A 9613-nucleotide genomic window follows, 5' to 3' on the forward strand; every position below is an offset into this window, starting at 1 on the left:
AACTTTAATTACCACACATACACACAAAAAGTAAAATACCTGTACTGGTTCCCAGGTTCCAAGTATTGGTACCGTATCGATTCAAATGTGGAAGGTAGCCTACCCATCCCTAGATTTAGGTAGATGAAAATGATTATTTCTGAAATCTCTGGCCAACATGGAGGTTTGGGTGAACTCTGGTTTTATGCTTCCGTGCATAAACGAGGGAAAATGGGATTTTTAGGTTCCTGGGGCCGTATTTACCAAGCTTCCTAGAATTACTCCTAACAACACACGACTTATGAGTAGAAAAATTCTTGGCTGAAAGACGCACTTAGGAGTTATTTATCAAGCGTTTTTACTCACGCTTTAAAGGAAATGTAGGACTGAATCTTAAGTGTCGGTCTGAGAGCTGAGTTACAACAGTAAATGAGCCGTAAACTGAATTTTAGTTGACGTCACTGCCAAGTCTATAGGAATGACCAATCGCTGAAGGGAATCTCTTATCTAAGAATATAGAAATATCTTGGAAACATCTCAGTGAATAGTTAAATGGCCAGTGGGAGTGTATATTTTCAGTTTCCACATACTCCGTCTTCCTTGTGCACCGGTCCATCTACGGTCCGGCTCTGCACCTGCAAGAATACACAGCAGGTCTATTCTCTATATTCGGATCACACAGGCAGTTCGCATCAATTCACGTAGATCCAGATCGGCCCAAACAGGAAGTCAAACGCACAGAGCATCCGGTAAATTTCTAAATACAACAACATAATGGACATTGGACAAACTCCTGATTGTATAAATCATCAGTCATCAGTCAGTCAGAGGTTTCCTAAAGCCAACTGGACGTCATGGATGAAGAGAAATGAATCATGTAGGTTGGAAAATTGCAGCATTGTATGATTCAACACATCTGTTCTACAAACACAGAGTAATGTTGAACAACAAATCAACCTCAGAGAGACAAAGTGATCTGTCATTCACGTCCGTAGACCATTTTTACCATCAGTTTGTCTCAAAGGGCTTTACATGGCATCACAACAACATCCTCTGCCCTTAGACCCTCACATCAACTGAGGAAAAACTCCATAGAAAACCCTTTTAATAGGAAAAAATGTGGAGAAACCTCAGGGTGAGCAACAGAGGAGGGATCCCTCACCCAGGACGGGCAGACGTGCAATAGATGTTACAGATACAGACAAGAAAAACAGTTTATACACGGCTGTCATCACGGTAGCTTGTAGTTCTCTGGGCTCATCCAGTAGGTGCGAAGGTTTCAGCTCAGTCGATCAAAGCTAACCTTTGTTCACTGTGCGATCTTTTTAGCTATTCAAGCGGCGCTTTTAATTAACATTTGTCCAAACGCTTTTTTTTTTTGGTGCATCATTATGTTGAGGAGCAAAGGAGAACTTTCTCTCCGCAGATAATCAGATAAATCCCAATAAATCGATTGCGTATTTATCCGGGTTTGTGCAGATGAAGATATTTTATGAAAAACAATCGAAGAGAAACGAAGGCAGAGGGAGGATATTCGTTTTTCTAAATAAATACCCGGCTGCGTGTGCACGTGACCTGAGAAGTCGTACTGAAGACAAAAACACTGGATACTGTTGATGGTAGGCGGCGGCGCGTGATGGCGGTTGTTGGCTGGGTTTATAGTGACGTAGTGACCATGGTTTTATTTTTTTGTTTCTCCACATCTCTCAGTGGGAGTGTTTTTTTTTTTTTTTTTTAATAAATAAATGATTGGAAGACACACAGCATAATGTTGTATAGTGCACTGTATAGTGATTCGATGCTTCCCTGTTGTATGTGAAACTGTAGGTTGATATTTGTTATTATTAACCACCAGGAGAAGGCACTTTTTATTTTTTAAATTAAAAGCACATACTATTATATAACTAGAGAGTTTTTTTCTGCTGAACGGTTTTCAGTAGCTCACCCATAGGAAGAGGAAGAGGAGGCCACGTCATGTTTTAGAGCTACATGCCTTTTTGCTCTGGTGCCGTTTGGTCTCTCAGTCCTGAGAATCAACCTACTGCCACTTTAATTTAATTTAAAGGGAATTATCTGTACTGTTTCATCTACGATTAAAGGATAGGTTCAGATTTCAATCTGCAAACATGTATATGAACAAGGAAACTGGTTATTACTGATAATAATAACTCCTGTTCACATCGTCCTTCCCTACATTGATTTCAGTCTAGTGAAGTGATCAAAGACTAAAATCTCCATTTCTGTCTGAAATATCTGTGTTTTCCCACAGTCCAGCTGCAAACATTGGGCTTTTAGGTTTCAGTCTGATTCACTCAAGTCAAAAGAAATCACAGATAATTAGCGACTAGTCAGGATTTAAATTTTCCATCAATTTTTCCATCTTTCAGAGCACACACACTGTAAACACACCCATCTCCACAGTGAGCTGCAGCCCCTGAAATTAGTTTTATTAACTTAACAATCACAAGCAGCTCACTGTTTCTTTACCTATACTGTATATACGGTATGTGTGTGCTCTGTAACTGAATGTAGTGATATTACAAGTGTGTCCTGTTGGGTAAACATCGCTGACCATGAAAGGAGGATTAGAATAAGTTTATACCTGCTAATTGTGGTGTGAAAGGTGTAACTCAAGTCTCCTATAGCTTCCTATAGGTCTTGTGTTTATCGTTTTACTGGGTTCAGGTGAACAAAGGTGTTTTTTTTTGTTTGTTTGTTTTTATCATGTTCATTATGTGTCTGAAAATACGAACCTTTCCTTTTTAAGTAATCCACTACATCCACACCCACCCTGACCTCCCATCATGTCCCGATGTGTAAAACCAGCTGCACACTCACCAGTCCAATAACGTGTTTACTGGACGTTAGTGCAAACCTGCTGTTGTTTCTACTTTATTTATTCTTTTTCTGTTTTGTTTTTTTGTTCTTTTAATGTCCGTACCGTCTGTACCACTGCCTACAGCTCTGTACATTAGTGTTTTGTTTAGTTTATTCTCCCAGACAAAGAGAAAACAATAGACTTTTATCTTCTGTGAGGAGGAAGAGGAGGAGGAGGAGGAGAGGAAGCTACGTGTTGATGTGTATTTGTAGATACAGAAGGATATATGTGTGTTTTTGTGAGGTGGTGGTGGAACGGCAGACATTTAATTAAATAAACACGTGTGCTTTTGTAAAGTTTGGTACAAGAATGGGGGGTGGAAAAACTATGGAAATATTAAATAAAATGAGTTAACAAAGACCTGATTGATGTGAAGGGAAAATATGGTGAATTAATGAATTAGTGACTCAATGATACAATAAAAAAAAAAGAAAGAAGCAGATTTCAGGTATAGAAACACTCAGAGAAACCAAAATCCTGCAAGTCTGGCCTGTGGGTCCAGGTGGGCGGGGCTTGGCTGTGTGCACTGAATGACATCACAAAGTCACAGGAAGTCTCGACAGCTTTTTTTTTTTTTTAAAGGCTCAGTTTTTTAATACAGGCTGTGTGCATTTCTCTGTGGACCGAGGCTTTGATACTTTGACAGTATTATTATTATCGAACCTAGAGCTGATCAATAATCACACTACAACATGGACCTTTATTACTGTGTGGGACCTTTAAATCTGAACGCTCTTCCACTTCAGGGTCTTCCACAAAAATCATAAAAAATAATCATTATTGATGTGATTCAAACACGTCGAACTGCAGCTGCTTTGTTGTAGTAAGTATGAAACACTAAAATAACAAAGATGTTTAAAAAAAAGCACTCATTGGTCATTATGATCATTAATTAAAGACGTTATGACGGACTGGACTTCCGGTACTTATCCCAAAAAGGGCTGAGACACTGTTGTTACTGAGGTGCTTGTTTTTGTTTTTTTGTTTGACTTGAGTTTTAGTTGAACATCGTTGAATAGATCATGTGATTCAGAAATGTGCAGAATATTTAATTTCCTGCAGATTCAAATACAAATTCTCTGGTTTTGCAACGACTTGAGGAAGAATTTCCAACTGAGATCACACGAGGATTTATTGTGTTTTTTAGTGTTACTTACTTAAAAATGTTGTTTTGTTATATGAAAACGGTACTTTTTGTTATGTTTTCATGGGATTTTTTGGGGTTAGATAAGGAAATTGATGATGTTTAACATGTGGAAAAGACATATACGGTATGTACAGAACAGCGAGGTCCATGTTAATTGTAAATACTCTGTATAAATGTGAATGATTTGAATGAGAATTTGCAATAAAATGACTTTGTATATTTATCTGCCAAAATGCATTTGCATCGTTTAATGATAATAATAAACCGAGGCTCTTTTACAGGCACTGACTGCACCAAGTGTTTACAAATAAAATACAAACCTATACAGTAGGTGCTGTAAGCTTTTTCACTTCCCTTTGCAAACACTAGAGGACGCTGCTGCTCCTGGTTGGAGACACCGGTGCTTGAGATTAACACATAACAATGTTCATGATTGTGGTTTGTCATCGTCACAACATCCTGACTGGATATGCACTAGGATTTGTACATTTTTCCTCCTTTCCTTTTTGTTCTTTCACCTTTTTTCCCACCATCTTTCCTCCTTTTCTCTCAATTTTTTTTAGTTGTTGTTAGTTGGATTCATCCTGACAGATGATGTTCGTGTCACTTTGGCAGCTCCATGGACTCACAGTTACCTGACTAACTCAACTAACAACAACAATTGAGATATACACATACAATCATCATAAAAACAGCAAACCCATAAAACAGAAAAACACTCTCTAACATAAAAACAAAGAACGGGGTGTAGGTTAAAAGAAGATGAGGAATCAAACACAAACATGGCAGGTTACATGGGGCTAAAGTGTTCAAAGATCAAACAGCCTGCACTGTTCTTTATAGATTTAGTTATTTATTTTTTAGTTTTAATAATTTTTTGTTTTAATCACCTATTCAATGTTTTGTGTATTTTATTTTTATGTTTTTGCAGTAAATAGTTGTAAAGATGTTGATCAATGGATAACAGAAACCTTATTGTAGCAACAGTGGGTTTTCTGCTGATATTTTCCTGACCTTTGACCCTTGAGATTTGCAATTTAAAGGAGACATATTATGCTCCCTTTCCCACAAATTAAAATTGTTCCCAGGTGTCTTAAAGACATGTCTGTGACATGCTTTGGTCAAAATACCCCAAGGATCAAACATCACAGCTCTTTTCATCCTCTCAAAACAGCCCTGTTCATTAACGACTGGTTTCAGTGCCTGTCCCTTTAAATGCAAATGAACCACTGCTTGCCCCGCCCCCTTCTACCGGTACTGGTGGTATTATGTAAATTCGAAAACTAATGACATTACTGTCAGACAACTGAGGGAAGAGCTTGTAAAAACACATGGATTTCAACCTAGGGAGCCTGGAAATTACTGATATTTTTTGTCAATTCTCACATTTTGGAGACCGGAGAGCAAGACAAACACCCAAATATATGTTAAAGAACCTTCAAAAAGTGATATTTCCACAATATATCTCCTTTCACACAAAGAAAAACAATTCTTCCAGAGAAAAAACGCATCAAAACACATCTCAGTAAGAGTGTGTTGTGCATGAATTATAATACAAATGCGTTGTTCACGTCGTACCATGAAAAATGCCATTTTGTCAGACTGTTATAATTATTATAAATAAATAATTCATCGTACAGTTTAATGGACAAAGGTCCTGTAGCTCAGTTCACTGCGCCGTCTCTTTTCCCTCCGACTCTGTAAAGCGGAGGAAGTGCGTTTCATGGAAGAATAGACGACTCTCCAGGGGTAACCCACGAATAAAAGGGAAAAAGGGCAGATAGAAATCACCTGTCAGCTTTTCTTCCATCATGCAGGAGGAGGACAAAAGGAGAGTGAATCTGCTTTCCATATTCTTTCTTTTTTTTCTCTGAGCTGATCGCCGAGGCTTTTCTTTCATTTCCTCTGTCGTTAAAGACTTGAACACTCATCATCCGTCTCACTGATGGACAGGCAACAAGAGAGAGTGACAGGGATTTTCTCCTCTCTCTTTATGTATGAAGAGAGGACACAATGACTCCTGATTGTGGTAAATGATAGGGAGCAGACTTCATGTCTCTGGACACTAGTGGTTTGACGGGGGGGTTGGTTACGAGATGAGATGAACGGCTGTGAAAACTGTTTAAGATCAAACTCACGTCTGACGGCAAACGGCCTCTTCCTCCTGTGTCTTATCCTCAACTGCTTTTCTCACATTATCACAGCAGGATAAAAGAAAGTGCAAAAGTAAAGAACATGAAAGGACAACATCTTAAAGCGATAGTTCAACATTTTGGCAATTTTGGCAATCCATTGACTGATTCGTTAGTTACCTTTAATTGTCGGTGCAAGCTGTTTTCAGAACGGCGGAGCAGAGCCGCGAGCTGCTCAGAGCTACACTACTACGGAGGCTCATGGGATTTCTTGGTTTCCTTCATTAAACTCATCAAATACACAATCCAACAACTCCAAAACGCTCTGGTAGACAAGTTGTGACCTGCACATTCACCACGCTATGAGATAATAACAGAACGTTACCAGACTGAGTTGTTTTAGAGGTAAATTCATGCAAAACCGCTGATGCGCATTTCCGTTGGGGCAGTTTTTCATCAAGCAGTCTCTGTATTTGCCTCTAAAACAACTCTGTCTGGTAACGTTCTGTTATTATCTCATAGCGTGGTGAATGTGCAGGTCACAACTTGTCCACCAGAGCGTTTTGGAGTTGTTGGATTGTGTATTTGATGAGGGAAACTAAGAAATCCCATGAGCCTCCGTAGCGTAGCTCTGAGCAGCTCACGGCTCTGCTCCGCCGTTCTAAAAATAGCTTGTACCGATAATTAAAGGTAATGAACCTACTGCTGATATGACTATAGGGATTATGGCAATGGGCCAATTTGCCAAAATATTGAACTATCCCTTTAACTTCACTGGATGTATCTGACAGTTTAAACCTTCAAATCAATAACTTTCGACCAATATTTTCCACTTCAATATCTGCTAGTGAGCCCAGACAATGTAATTATAAATGTAAATCTGTCAGACCAGTGTAGCACCTATAAAGGTCCTCGTACTGTAGATCTAAAGGGACGTTTCTTTACAGCCCTCTAGTGTTTATGTCTCAGTCCAGCCTTCACGTCGTCTTCCTCTCTCCCTCTGAAACTGAGCTTCCTAAAATAGTCTCCAGAGTCTGTGAAGCACCAGAGGAGTGTTTCATGTTATAAACTGAGCTGTTGAACCAGGCCTGCTGCAGAAGACTCAACTCAACGATCATGACAGAGTTAAGTTCAACACCTCGACCATGTGGTTGTTTCTATGTTAGGATATTAATAATCTTAAATTTCATTATCAACAGTGTGTTCACAGAAAAACAACCATTCATTAGTGACTTTAAACCAAACATGTTTAGCGTTGTGAGCAAAGAAAAACTCCTGCTGAAGTCGTAAACAGGCGCCCCCTGCTGGCGAGATGAATGTAGTGCATCTTTAAAAGCTTTTTAACACTTTTAACACACTTTTATTCCAGTGTGGGGTTTTTCATTTCCCATTATATCATTTTATATATACATATATAAGTGTTCCAGTCCATCAACGGTGTGTTTACAGAAAAACAACCATTCATTAGTGACTTTAAACCAAACATGTTTAGCGTTGTGAGCAAAGAAAAACTCCTGCTGAAATCGTAAACAGGCGCCCCCTGCTGGTGAGTGAACATAATGCACCTTTAACAGCTTTTTAACACTTTTAGCTCATGAAAAACTATTTTAACACACTTTTATTCCATTGTGGGGTCTTTCATTTCCCATTATATCATTTTATATATACACATATATATATAAATGTTCCAGTTTGTTTGTCGGGACAGTTGAAGTTGAGCAGCACTTACTGAACCTGAGACCAGAGGAGTCCGGTAACGACCGGCCTGCCAACAGTTGAGGAGCTGCTACTATCCAGGGAGAACTAAAAATAAACCGAGGGCTGACAGAAAACACCCGTGGAGATTTATAATGGTCATTTGTTTCTCACGTGTGTCTGTGTCTGTGTTTTTTGTGTGTTGAAAAGTGGTTTGTGATGATTGACACATGTGCTTTTTTCTCTGTTTAAACTTGACACACCAACATGAGTAAAGACTGTTGATATCGGATCTCAGTCAAACTTAATAATAAGTTATGTAGCCTATATATATAGATACACACACACACACACACACTTTACTACCTATATGTACACTATCATACAAACACACACACAGAGGCTGTCCTGGGTGGAAATCATCTATAAATAGCCGGTGTTAGGTGTCTGCTGCCTGCTGCTGCTCACATACGGATGATACAAATTCCCTTATGAGGCTTAAACATGCAATCAAACATGAATGGAGAACACACGCACACACACAGACACACCCCCCCCACACACACAGTCACACACACACACAATCTGGTTCTGGGGATCCTTCAGCGCTCGTCTGAATGAAACTGGGTCAGTCAGACCTGGACCGGCTCCGTTCGTCCTTATGACATGATGTGAAACACACCCGGGGGTTTCTGTCCGTCCTTCTCTGCCGCTGCTGCTGGTGCCCCAGATCTGCCATCCCCACACACACACACACACACACACACACACACACACACACACACACACACACAGTCAGAGTCACCTTGACCAGGTAGATACAGAGGGAGGACGACGACACACACTTCTATTCTGGTCCATAAAGATCATCAACCCAGCGTCGCCACAGCTCTGATTAATGAGCCAACCACAGGAAATCGGTTCACTCTCTCACTCTGACTGACTGTTGTTTATTCAGATGAACTCATTAAAAGCTGTTTTTCCACTTTAAAAAAACTGTTGTATTTGTTGATTTATTTATTCATGTTCACCATTTCATATTCAGAGTCCGGGGCCACTCACTGGCTGCTCGCATGGGGAACACGTCCACCTCCATCTTTTGAACTGGTTATAAAAAGACACAAGGCTGCTGCTGCTGCTGCCAGGTCACACACACACACACACACACACACACACACACACACACACATCAGAGTTGTGTTGCTTTGCCTGTCAAAATAAAAGCTTTGCTACTTATGTATTTCTTCCTGACCTGACCCTTAAAAATACCAAAAAATACAAAGTCACACAATACAATGCAGATTATAAAGAAGCTCATATGCATCTGGACGTATAAATATAATTATCTGATATTCATGTTTATAATATATTTCATAGCTAAACTACTGTTTTTCATCCCAACTGTGCGATATGCATAGGCTATATACAGTATATATATAGTATTATAGTAGTATTTCTCAACTCAAATATTCACAGTAATGATATCAAACTCAGGTGTATTGTCACTCAACACCAACATTACTCCTGTCCATTATGATATTTTATCTTTTTTATTTTCTTTTTATTCTTAATAAAATACTCTACTACTCTTTTATCTTACTTTGCTGTTGCAACACTGCAAATTTCACCATCCTATAGGACTAATAGAAGAATATTCTTATCTTATCTTTATATATCTGAGATGCCACATTGAGCCCACTTAATATTAATAGAGCAATTAAAACTGAAAACTTTATTATTATTATTATTATTATTATTATTATTATTATTATTATTATTATT

The 9613-nt window shown here is 38.9% G+C and overlaps 1 long non-coding RNA gene across 1 annotated transcript in view; it reads left to right on the plus strand.

The window, feature by feature from the left end:
- Window positions 1-9613, plus strand: part of LOC146972593 (uncharacterized) — a 117968-nt gene that overhangs the window by 101822 nt on the left and 6533 nt on the right. The gene's annotated exons all lie outside the window — the stretch shown is intronic.

Source organism: Trachurus japonicus, chromosome 16 (assembly GCF_045865225.1).
Source record: "Trachurus japonicus isolate A0001 chromosome 16, Traja_1.0".
Taxonomy (NCBI): domain Eukaryota; kingdom Metazoa; phylum Chordata; class Actinopteri; order Carangiformes; family Carangidae; genus Trachurus; species Trachurus japonicus.